The sequence below is a fragment of the Sphaerodactylus townsendi genome, linkage group LG01 (genome assembly GCF_021028975.2).
Source record: "Sphaerodactylus townsendi isolate TG3544 linkage group LG01, MPM_Stown_v2.3, whole genome shotgun sequence".
NCBI lineage: Eukaryota > Metazoa > Chordata > Lepidosauria > Squamata > Sphaerodactylidae > Sphaerodactylus > Sphaerodactylus townsendi.
In genome coordinates, this window is record NC_059425.1 from 49,606,248 (window position 1) to 49,618,968 (window position 12,721).

The 12,721-nt window shown below is 42.2% G+C and overlaps 1 long non-coding RNA gene across 1 annotated transcript in view; it reads right to left on the minus strand.

Moving 5' to 3' along the window:
- Window positions 1-12,721, minus strand: part of LOC125439441 — a 97,302-nt gene that overhangs the window by 12,183 nt on the left and 72,398 nt on the right. The gene's annotated exons all lie outside the window — the stretch shown is intronic.

Below are 12,721 nucleotides of genomic sequence, written 5' to 3' on the forward strand. Positions count from 1 at the left end.
AAATGTTACGAGAGGTTCTTTACTTCAATATGGTTCCTTTCTTCCTTTAAGTTGGTTCAGTTAGATGTTACTGGCTAATGGATTCCTGATGACTTTGGGTTGTTACAGGCTGGTACCCTTGACACTGTTAGCTACCCACTTCACACAAATCTCCCTCATGAGGTAACTTTAACAGAATATTTATTCACCAGACTGAGAATCCACCTATGTGTATAATTCCCAGAGATTCTTCAGTACCCAGAACATATACTCCCTTTCCTTTACAGTCTCCTGTGGAAAATCTCTCTACTATTCCATCTTCAGCTTTGACCACTAAATAAAACTCCCAGTTTTCTCATGTCTTTGTATGGTCTGCTTTCAGCACACACACTGAAATCAGTATATTTCAAGTCAGATCTGCTACTTGACTGAAATTCCCTAACATAGATATTTATCACACACATAATGATAACTCACAGGAATGTGAGTTTGGCTGCATATACATTTTCTAGTGGGATCTAATAGCTATATTCCCTCTCTGTTATCAGATCACTTTATTTCAGAATGGTATACTTTGATCTTTAGAAAGGTTGAAGCTATTGGTTTCCCCTTGGAATCACTCCTCATGCTCACAAAGGTGGAAGCCTTCAGACTAGTTAAGAATAGGCTCTTGGATATTGATTTTCATAATTTGACTCTTGCTGCCAAGACAACCTGTTCTCCGACTACATTATTAATCCCATGCGAGCGTGGAATTATGGCAGCATATCTTCGTCTGTTGATTAATCCCACCCAGAGGAGAGCCTTGGCTACTGCAAGATGTAATGTGCTGCCATCAGCTCTGCTGGAGGGAAGATTTAAGAATATGGAACGTTCTAAAAGAGTTTGTTCATGTGATATGACTGCGGTTGAAACACTTGACCATTCTCTTTTTCTATGCCCTAAATACAATAAGATACGCATGAAATACATGAATTCCATTTTCTTGCAATGTTCTCAGTGGCATGAGTATTATAAGATACCCAATCTCCTGATCAGCTCTAATGTGCTCTTTTGTGAAACTGTTGCAAATATTTTACTGGAAATTAGTAGTTTTAACTGCATTTCTTAACCTTGTTTTGTTTTAAAATTTTGTCCTGTTTTATATGCCAATAAAGGCTTGTGGTGGTGGTGTCGCTACATCTTACTTTTGGGGGATGTTTTATATTTAGCACTTCAGCAAAAGCTCTACTACATCTAATTCTCAGGGGATGTCTTATTTTCGGAGAAACAGGGTACCTCCTTCCTCTCTCAGTCAGTTGATTGCTCCACCAATTAGCATGCAGGTCACGTTTCCCAATCAGGGCATGTTACTGTTCTTAGGAAGTCCCCTCCCCCACTGTTGTGATAGCACCTTGTTCCACTGATTGACTTACACTTTGAAGCCTTTATTTTACTCTGCTGTCCATCACACCTGCCAATGTTAAGCCATTTCTCAGCCACAATAAACAAAACTGAGAGTTGCGTCCCTGCTGGTAAATCAGTGTAAACATGGAGAGGTTGGTACAGGCATGCACTGTTAACTCCTTGTCTAAGATTTAAGGGTCACATCACAAAAATTTATTTCTGGAAGTTACTATGCATAGGAAATTGTCTGACTGTTTTATGAAAAGTCTGAAATGTGCACATGTCTGTTCCCCTAAATGCAGGTGTATTAGTATGTTGTCTGCTGAATGCCACTGTGGAAAATCAGGGCTGGTTTACAGATGTCTTGTTCTCACCAACTGCCTGCAGCATCAACTGATAACTGGCACATGTGAATGGGTCATAATAGACCTATGGACAGAACTTTTGTATTGTCTTGCATTGCCTCAAATACAAATAATGAAGAATTGGATGACGTATTATGGATAATTCCATGACACCCCACACTCCTAGGTTTTTGATAAACAAGATTGCGGCTGGCCTCTACCCGGGCCAGGGCCTTTACAGCCCTGGCCCCTGCTTGGTAGAATGCTCTTCCTCCAGGAGTCCGAGCCCTGTGGAATCTTGGCGAGTTCCGCAGGGCCTGTAAGACTAAGCTGTTCCACCAGGCTTTTGGTGAGGCCGGCCGCGGATTGGCTGCCCTCTTGTGAGGTCCCCAACGGTGTCATCTCTGGCAGTGCCCTATATTAGTTCCATCTGGGATGCTGCCAGTCCCTCCCAGCCTTATGACTGGGTGCCACTAGGATGGGTCTTAATGTCGATCTTAATGTTTTTAGAGGTATTTTAAGTAATTTATTGGTTGGTATATATTGTCTGTGTTGTGAACTGCCTAGAGCCCTCCAGGGATGAGGCAGTCTATGAAGTCGAATGAATGAATGAATGAATGAATGAATGAATGAATGAATGAAGGAAGGAAGGAAGGAAGGAAGGAAGGAAGGAAGGAAGGAAGGAAGGAAGGAAGGAAGGAAGGAAGGAAGGAAGGAAGGAAGGAAGGAAGGAAGGAAGGAAGATGCAGGGGCTGTGATTTATGGTGGGAATACTTAACTATTTTCCCCTGTGATAATTTTCCCCTGGCTATAGCCATGCCAAAGCTGCTTTTACTTGCACTAGGGGAAAATGCAAACTTTCCATAGTGAAGTGAAAACAGTTGGAGGAGGTGGATTTTTCTGTGGTAAAACAGTGCAGGGGGAAAATTTGAATAGTCCACTTCTCTTCTCTTTAAATGACGCGGCTGGCCTCCACACGGGCCAGGGCCTTCACAGCCCTGGCACCGGCCTGGTGGAACACATTACCACCAGCTATTCGGGCCCTGCGGGACCTTGGAGAGTTCCGCAGGGCCTGTAAAACCGAATTATTCCACCGGGCCTTTGGAGAGTCCAGCCGCCGATAATGCCCCGCCCCCCCTGTTAGTAGGGTCCCCTAACATCATTGGGACCCCTCCTCATTTTTGGAAGAGGGTGGTATATGGGTCTCGCGGGCCCTATTGTAGAATGTACCTGTTTTAAGATTTTTATGTTTTTGGTATGACTTTATGTTGTTCACCGCCCTGAGCCCTCCGGGGATAGGGCGGTATAGCAAGTTTAATAATAATAATAATAATAATAATAATAATAATAATAATAATAATAATAATAAAATGTAAACCCTGTTCCCCAAAGTGGTGAGAGTCTGTCCCTTTTAGAGTGGGGAATTGGCAAGAGCAGACTCTTGGCTCAGCAGAAGGTTGGGCAAGCTTGAGAACTTTGTTGCCTATGTATATCAAGGTCAGCTTTTGCAAGAAATCTGAAGGAGAGCAAAATAAAGTTTAACAGATTTATTCAGGAATAATGGGGGTACACTGGCACACAATAATCAAAATGGCAGAACACACACAGTCTAGGTCCAGGATATAAACAATGTTGAGAGGAGAAGTTTTGAATAGATGGAGGAAATTGGGGGCTAAGGGTTATAGACATCCATCTTGGAGTGGAAAGTTCTAATGCTCAGAGCTGAGTGACCCATGCTAGCTCTGATAAAAGAAAGAACAACAAATTGGGGACAATATCAACAGTCACAGAGGTATCTGGAGATACTGAGTACTGACTACTGGGAGAGGGTGCTTTTTATAGGGAAAAGGGGACCCTCAGGGCTATGCAGAGTGGCCCTTAATCTCTCAGGACAAAAGGGGAGTCTTACCTTTCTGGAGAAAGATAAGAGGCAGACATCAACTTTAAGTGTTGAGTGATTAATCTAGTGGTCTGAGTACTTAGCCTGATGGGCTAAGCTGGGAGTGGCTGGAGGTGGGCAGAGTGTTAAGTCAATCTTGACTGTAAAACAATTAAAATGTAAATAATGTGGTTGTTAGAGAGGTATTAATCAGAGGAGGAAGTTTTAGGGTTAATGCAATACTGGCAGAAATACTTGGGGTAAATGTATCAACAAATCCTCTGTCTTTCCAGGTGAATTGTTTAGGGCTGGAGATGGGAACACTTTCTGAGGCTATTATTTTCTCTTATTCCCTTCAGGAAGGGTGTGTGGCAGGAATTTTGCGACACAGATATGGGCAGGGGGTTTGATGCCAATAAAGGCGTATGTATGTATGTATGTATGTATGTATGGATGGATGGATGGATGGATGGATGGATGGATGGATGGATGGATGGATGGATGGATGGATGGATGGATGGATGGATGGATGGATGGATGGATGGATGGATGGATGGATGGATGGATGGATGGATGGATGGATGGATGGATGGATGGATGGATGGATGGATGGATGGATGGGCGGGCAGGGGCAAGTCCAGACAAGCTCTTACTGTGTCCTTGTGGGTATACTGGCCAATGCAGAGAATGGGCTCCCTGTTTTGGCAAGGCACCCCAGGGGTTGGCAAGGCACCCCAGGGGTTGGCAAGATGAGTAGAATGTCTTAAAACAGAGCCCCCTCACCACCATGTGTCGGTTTGGTAACAACCCCTGCATCTGTATCCAGAAAAAAACCAAACAAAACAGCTCAAAAAAAGCTGTAATGGAATGGCATATAAGTTCTGTACAAAATATTCAGGAGTCCACTATAGAGTAATAAAGGGATGATCCAACCCCTGAGTCCAGTTCAGAAACTCACCAGGTTTGTGTTCCAATTTGTGTAACTGAGGATTGGGTGTATGTTACTTTCTCTGACCATGTAGTATGTGATATGAATATTCTATTAACTGGATTGACTGATTTCTGGATTGTTGTCATGTGACTTTATGTTACTGTTTTTATTTCCTGATTTTATTGATAATGGATAGGATCCAAAGTAGTGCAAGAGGCAATAAGCACAAGGAACAGAACTTTCCACCTTCCCTCTTCTTCTGTACTCCCTGATCCTGCCAAATGCTGCTCTCAGATCAGGACACTTCTAGAAACTGTGCTAGATGTGATCATAGTGTCTGTAATGAGGCGGGGAGAGGAATGCCTCTACTTGTACCAGCAGGTACCATTGAACAAGCAGAAAATAACATTTGGATACAAATGAACATATTCATTATTTGTACTGGTTTATATGATTTAACCCTGATGACTTGCAGGAGATGGAAATTCCATGTTTCATACTTTTTCTTTTTACTGCCGATTCTTCTTGCCCCTTCCCCTTGGCCTTGCCAGCTCCTCCTCAACCACAATATTAAGCATGACATGTCTGTGCACTATACTGTGCCAAGTTATTCATACCCTGTTTCCCCGAATATAAGACATCCCCTAAAAATAAGACATAGTAGAGGTTTTGCTGAAGTGCGAAATATAAGGCATCCTCCGAAAGTGAGACGTAGCAAAGTTTTTGTTTGGAAGCATGCCCGACAAACAGAACACAGGAAAAATAAGACATCCCCTGAAAATAAGACATAGCACATCTTTGGGAGCAAAATTTAATATAAGACACTGTCTTATATTCAGGGAAACACGGTATTAAGACAAGGATCCCCATATCCTGCTTTTTGGAACCCAAAGGGCTATCCTTTCTCAAAAGGTGCCAACCACATTTCTGGTGCAAGAAGCATGTGCATAGTGGCTGGGAGCAGGCCTCAGCTTGACATACTTGCAGCATGGGATGAATTGAGTTCTACTGATTTCTTCCATACTTTGCTTTCTGCACAAACAGAACTATAATGTTCTCATCTTTTTATTCTAAATCAATAGACCCAGCCAAAAAGACACCTTGCTAGGCCTGTAACAAGATCTACGTTTTCTCTCAGGTCAGATGGTCTGAGCTGAGAAACTCACAGTTACCAGTACTGCTGTATATATATATATTTATTACTGATAGCCCTATTTCTCACTTAATTGGATCGGAATTGGATCAGATGCTGAACAGCTATTTGATTTTATCTATTGCTATTCAATGCCAATGAGCTTACAAGAGACTGAGCTGATGAGAGAGAGAAAAAAAACACCAATTCCTTGTTTGACCCTTTGGTCATGCCAGCACTGAAGGGCCTGATATTTTTAGAGAACCATGTGGCTCCACTTGCTTTCTGCATTCTCAAGATTCTGACATTCTTGGATATGAAGAAGAAGGAAACTGTTGTGTGGTGGGAGAGGAAATAAGGAGTGATTCACTTAAAAGGATTTCATGCTTCACTCCAGGAGAATGGCCAAAATACTGACCTGTTTTGGAAAGCAAATCCCAAGTGTACAGGAAGTGATATTTTAATAATTTCAACTGTCCTCTAGAAATTGGAAGTCTCATATATTTTTCTGTCACAAATAAATGTTATCATTATTTACTTTTTTCCACATTTGAGAACTTATTTTGCATGCAGCATATCTTTAGCAAACTCCTCAGTGTTAAGTTCTTCATGGACATCCACAAGGGCTCTCAAAGCAAAAAAGTCTTTGTTCTGCCCCCCAAGTGAATCTGTTTTTGGTGCCCTGTACTTGGCTAGGACAGAGTGGGGGAGACACAAGCCAGGTTTAACAGTTCAACAATAGGTTTACTGCTGGAGAGAATCAAGACCATAACTCCTCCCTTGGGTCTATCTAAATCAGAGTACTGGCTTGTCTTGAGCAGGTTTGAAGCTGTAGACTGTGTCTTCTCTTGGCTGCTTTCAAGAAAGTCCACTGAGTCTTGCTTCCTTTCAATTCTTTCAGTCTCTGTCTGATTCTAACTGCTGTTAAATTGAACTTGTGCTCTATGGACCACCATATACTAATATGCATGTCACAAATATTCCAGTCTCCAACTTCCCTTGACACCTCACTCTGACTGACTGGAAAGAACTAAAACAGGGGATTTCTGGGTAAAGAAAGGAAACTGCCTTTTGGGAAATGTCTTAAAGGGACAGGGGCTAACTAAAATACCCTCCCTTCGAAGGCTTATCAATGAACTAAAACCATGCTAACTATGGGGAAACTGAAGCTTTATGGGGAAATAACAAAAGCCTCTGTGGGGGCATGACAGTCTGGTTTTAGATCTTCTCGTCAGTCTTTTAGCTTAATGTGGTGGCTATTCTAAGGCATATGGCATTAAAACACAGAAGTTTCCAGAACCAATCCCATGCATCTCCAGTTAAAATAGTTGGTTAGGAGGGGATATGGAAGACCTCTCTGGAAAGCCACTGCCAGTCAGATTAGATCAGGGGTAGGGAACCTGCGGCTCTCCAGATGTTCAGGAACTACAATTCCCATCAGCCCCTACCAGCATGGCCAATTGGCCATGCTGACAGAGGCTGATGGGAATTGTAGTTCCTGAACATCTGGAGAGCCGCAGGTTCCCTACCCCTGGATTAGATGATACTGACCTGGATAGGCCAATGGTCTCATTAGTGAAAGGCAGTATCAGGATTGTGTATATCCACTCTTCACATAGTGTGTATCCACTACTGCATATCCATTGTTTTCCAAGAGCATTATCAACATGAATGCCAATAAGGCTTTAAGCTCTTGTGCTCTTGTATTCTGACAAGCAGCATCTCTCCAAGATCTCAGATGGAGGGAACTTATTTTAATCACAATGCAGGCTATTGTAATAGGCTGCTTCAATTTTATAATTTAAATATAAAAACCCCTCTCTTTAGTCTGAAGTCCAGCGTAAGAAAATCAGGAGGATGGATAGATGGTTTTATGGGTGTTGTAAATTTGCTTTTAGTGCTTATTTTATTGTTGCCAGAGGGACAAGCCAAATTGCTGAGGCTGATCATGTTTTATTGCCTCCTTTTTCCTGCTGTCCCACCTTATTCTTGGTACAAAAGAAACATATCTTTAATCTTTAAATACAGTTGAGTGGTTTCAAGTCTTTTTGTCTATTGCACACAATCCAAACCATTGTATATTGTATATATGGCTGCCATTCAAAGCTCCAGTGCTATCATCCAAAGCTCTAGTACTATCAATAGGGCTCCAGTTCAGGGTGGAACTCCATGAATTCTGAGGTTGCCTTGTACTTTTAAATTTAAATGTTGAACACCCCTTCAATGATTGTGCAGAGTTTTGTCTGCCGGTAGAATTAATGCTGTATTGCCACTCATGCTGATGAGTACTTTTGAGTCCAAAATTACCCACAGATGTCACTGAATCATGGCACAATTCCAAGAGAAAATTTGCAATGGAATGTATATTAATGCACAATGAATTACTATCATAGAAATACGAGTAATATGATGGTGAAATGGAAAAGTAATAATTGTACACTTTTTGTGGGGGGGTTTCTAGTCAAGGTGTGGGAAGGGACAATTTCTGGGACATTAATTTTCAGATTTCTATTTTAGCCAGAACCATGAAGTGTTAACCTGGTCCATATGTTGCTCTCGAAACAAGATCATCCAAAAAGAATGAACATTTTGAATAAAGTGCATTTTCCTACTTTGTTTTATAACTTGTAATATTTCATTGCTGACTCCAATCCATAGGTCTTCATGGCCAAACACAGATTTTGGAGAAGGAGAAATTAAAGCCAATTTGCAAAATTATTTCTTCCACTCAAATTCATTTTTAGAAACTTTCTGCCAATTTTTTAATGTTTTTGTATCATTTTCTATTTTCTCTTCCTTCCATTTCTACTTAGCTTGACTCAGTTTTTTTAAATACACTCAGTAACTCTTTTGCTTCTTTATTAGGAAAACAGTAATACCCAAAAGGTGATGGAAAGAAAAAAGGGGGAAGGAACCCAGCAGGAAACAAAAACCACAAGCAGAAAGAAGTTAGTACATGTTTCCAAAAGAGTCAGACCTCCCCTGGGCTGTGTAGAAGGCACCAGAATTTTTATGGTATCTTGAAAATCTTTCTCTGCAACCACTCTTAGTTTTCACCAGATATTTTTGTTCCAGCAAGAGAAAGAAGACTCGTTCCTGCTTTTTTCCCCTTTTCCACTGAGTATTTTTTATCTTTCAAATTGCTATGTGCTGCTAACAAACCTTCTTAGAATATCAAACTCCAGGTGTTTATTTTGGGCATTACAAAGCTCAACAAAATTGTATTTGAATGCTAGCTTTCCTCCTGTTTGGCTGCCATTGTGATGATTTAAATACATTTTCATTATCAAAATGACTTGACTTAATATAGAACAAGCACCACTTAATTGAAAATTTTCCTTTTAGTTTCATTAAAATGGTTTTTACTCAATAGTTATGTTAAAGTCAACTATGCAGAGCTCTCTACAGAATATTGCTTAATGGAAGCAATATTCTTAAATTCACTATGTTCCAAAGAAAGATGATAGTAGTTTGTATATTCCTCCACCACAGAACAAAGCATGCCGAGCCTTCTTTGTTGTAGAATGCTACTCCACGTGCATCCTAGTGCCTACCTAGCCCTGCTCCATCTATCCATGTGGAAGTTTGGAAGCAAAGATACATTTTGGCATAAAGGCTGTTGTATCAAAGTACCATGTTCAATAATGCACGAAATAAGGCAGTGCATAAAAATGAATGATAATTCTCATATCCATTTGGTACTACATTCCAATGTGGAAGCATACAACTTTCTCAACCACTGCACCTCAACTGACTGAACTATAATATTTATATGGAACAGAGTATAAGTATTACATGCCTTCACAACAGTCCTATGAAATAGGTCCTTAATGTTTCCTTTTCTGTAAATGGGCAACTGATGGCATATGCATGTTCCTAACTGAGTGATGGTTGAAAACGAGTTCTTGGCGTTCAGTCCATATCAACCATGTAATTATACAATACAATACTGGCTCTTGATTTAGGCCTGCTTACCCTATCTATTGATCTCTTACAAATTCTGGGAATTCAAAGGCATCAACAAAGCTCTTATTAATTAATTAATTTATATTTTATTTATTTAATATTCCATCTTTTACTCCAATGGGGAACTCAAAATGGCTTGCATGATTCTTTCCTCCTCTATTTATCCCCACAACACCCTTGTTAGGTAGGTTAGGCTGAGAGTGTGCAGCTGGCTCAAGGCCACCCAGCACGCCTCCAGAGCTTGTTGTAGGGTCTTCCTCATTCATTTGAGGAGATTTATGTAAAGTTTATGCAGCTGCTCTACGGCCGGCAATTGCAGAAGACTCATCCACACTGTCTGGATTGTTCCCCACAGGGCTCAAGTCTGTCTGTGATTCAGAAGTGTCCAATACAGATCACTAGGCCGAGGAAGCTTTCTGGCTTAAAACAAGCTTTCAGATACAACTGCATAAAAATTTTAATTATTCATAGTTTTTATATGGCATTATATTAAACATAGCAGACATATCCATCATGGTAAAAATAGGATGTATTTCTTATGTCATGGTGCATAACACTTGCTAAATCAATTACACAATTTCTGGCTATCTGGCAAGGCCAGCAACCTACCACTGAAGCCTTTACTCTATTTCCCCCCTGCTCCCCTTCATTATTATTTCTAGCATGTTTTCCAGTATTAAACTTGTCATTTTCGGTTTTTGTGCTGATTCAGCATATGTTCTTGTTCCTGAATTACTAAAATAACTTTCCTCTCCAACTAACAGGGGACCCATGATTCACTAGGTAAAGAAAATGGAGAAACAGAAAGGAACTTTTATCCATCTTCCAATATTAAAAAATAAACTGGTGAGAGTTCATAAAACAGTCCTGTTAAATGTCTGGGATGCAGTGGGGGGAAAGACCTGCAGTTAAATCTCACATTTCACAGATGGATTACTCAGGACAATGTTTAATTTGGGTTGCGCCTTGAATATACATCTTTATCTCAGGCCAGAAAGGGCAATCCTCCTGAAGGAATAGGCTTCTGTGTATTACTTGTTTCTGGACGTTATCCTGCATTTCCTAAAAGAGGGCCCTGAAGAAAGGAAACCTGTATCACTGTTCAAGGGTGCCCACAGGGTGGTCCTGCACAGTACATCTCTGAACAGTGCAAACTGCTTTTGTGTTTGTGTTGGGGGAGGAGGAGCTGACTAATGCCTTTTCCCCCCGCCCCTATTTTATTAGTGCCTGTCCATCCCGATAATTATTAATTATTATTGTTATTTATAACTCAATTATTGACCAGCACTGTGATGCTGACAGCAGTGACCACCTGTTCAATAATAGCCTCACTTACAGCCATGTACATTGGAACCATTTCTACTGCTTAAAATCAGCTAGAGGCAGAGGAAGGGGCATTGCTTTTGACATGCATGCTCCTTTGTACCCCTAGATCCCATTTGAGTCTCTTTTTCCCTTCTGATGTCATCTTTGTGCAGTGCACAGCTACTTCTCTGCCCAAGTCACTCCAACAGGTGGGTATGGTAGCACCTTGAGAAAAGCACAGCTTTGCTGCTGGGCTCAGGTATCTTCTAGCCACTGCTGGCACAGGAGGAGATGTCAGACATATCCTATGACTTTCACCACTTCCTGTATCAACACTGCTGTCAGCTAAGTCCAAGCCAAGCCCTTGCAGGTCCAAGGCAAGCCCTTGGCTTGCTCCCAGCTACTGTTATCAGAGGAGGAGATGACAGGCATATCTGCTTCAGATGACAAAATGCCACAAGCTGGCTCTGTCCTAGTGATGTCCCATAATCCTTTACAAGCTTCCAAAAACTCAGAAGTGTTGACAGCTACAACATTTCTGGCATCACAAGTAAAATGGGACAGCTTTGTACAATCTTCCATTGTTTTGGAAACGTTGCAGGGGCTAGGGGTGTGCACCAAGAAAATTTTTGTTATAACCAGATCCAGGTTTTGGGTGGGGGAATTTTACCATGATTGCTTAATTTCCAATAGGGTATTACCTTTTTGGGATTCAACCATGTTACTTTGTAATTAGGGATAATTATTTTTACTAGAATATGTATTAAATGCAGTGGTGTAGCACCCACAGGACAGCGGGGCGCAACGCCCTGGGCAGAGCAACGGCGGAGGCGTGGCTAGACTGTCGAGGGGGCATGGCCGGGGCATCCCGGGGGCATTCCAGGGTGTTCCAGGGAGGGGGTGGGTGACGCTACGACAGGGCTGCAGGGCGTGCGCATGCCCCTGGTGCAGTTTCCCCTTGCTCCGCCTCTGATAAAATGACGGGGAAGATGTTTATAAAAATAATTACATCACATTTTCACAGAACATACTCTTTCCTCTGATGTAAATACCCCCAAGTTTCAAGTGAATTGCACCAGTATGTCAGGGCATATCTGGCTAGAACAGCACCTGGGCCTTCACTTGAGCCTGAAGGCACTTTCAGCCCCAGGGTTGAAGTGGCCATGGAGGCACACTGGTTCTGCTCTGCTTGTAGCTCTTGGCTCCTTTCCGGTTGAGTCTGTGACTTGGAGGGGATGCCTAGTAGTGATGGTGCGGTCTCCCGCACCACTCACATTTTGCCCAATGGCATGAGCAATGGAGCTCCCAAAGGCTCTGTAGCCCTTCACTTGAGCCTGAAGGCACTTTCAGTGGAGGGGCAGGGCACCTCAGGCCTGCCCCCATGGAGGCCTCCACCCACCATCCTGCCTGCCATGACTGTCTCTCCACTGGCCTGGCCAAGTGGATTTGAGCACTCCTTTGACCCACCAGTTCCTTGGAAATGTCCTGGAGTTGGGCGGAAGTGGCTAAAGGGTGGCAGTCAGGTAGCTGCTGTTGGTGCTGCTGTGCCGCATGATGGTATAAATTGGTGGCCACTCGCATTCAGCCAGACTCAGGCTTGCTCCTGTGGAAAGGGCAGAGGGGACTGGCCAAATTTCCCCCTCACATTATCCTTGAAAGTGGCACCTGGGCTATATGGCAACCTCTGTCCCCCTCAATTGCCAAGATGATCAATTTTACAGGGTCCTGTAGATGCCTCTCAGCACATACCTCTCCACTGATTGCTAAGATGGTGAGCAAGTCGCACCAAAAGCAGGGGA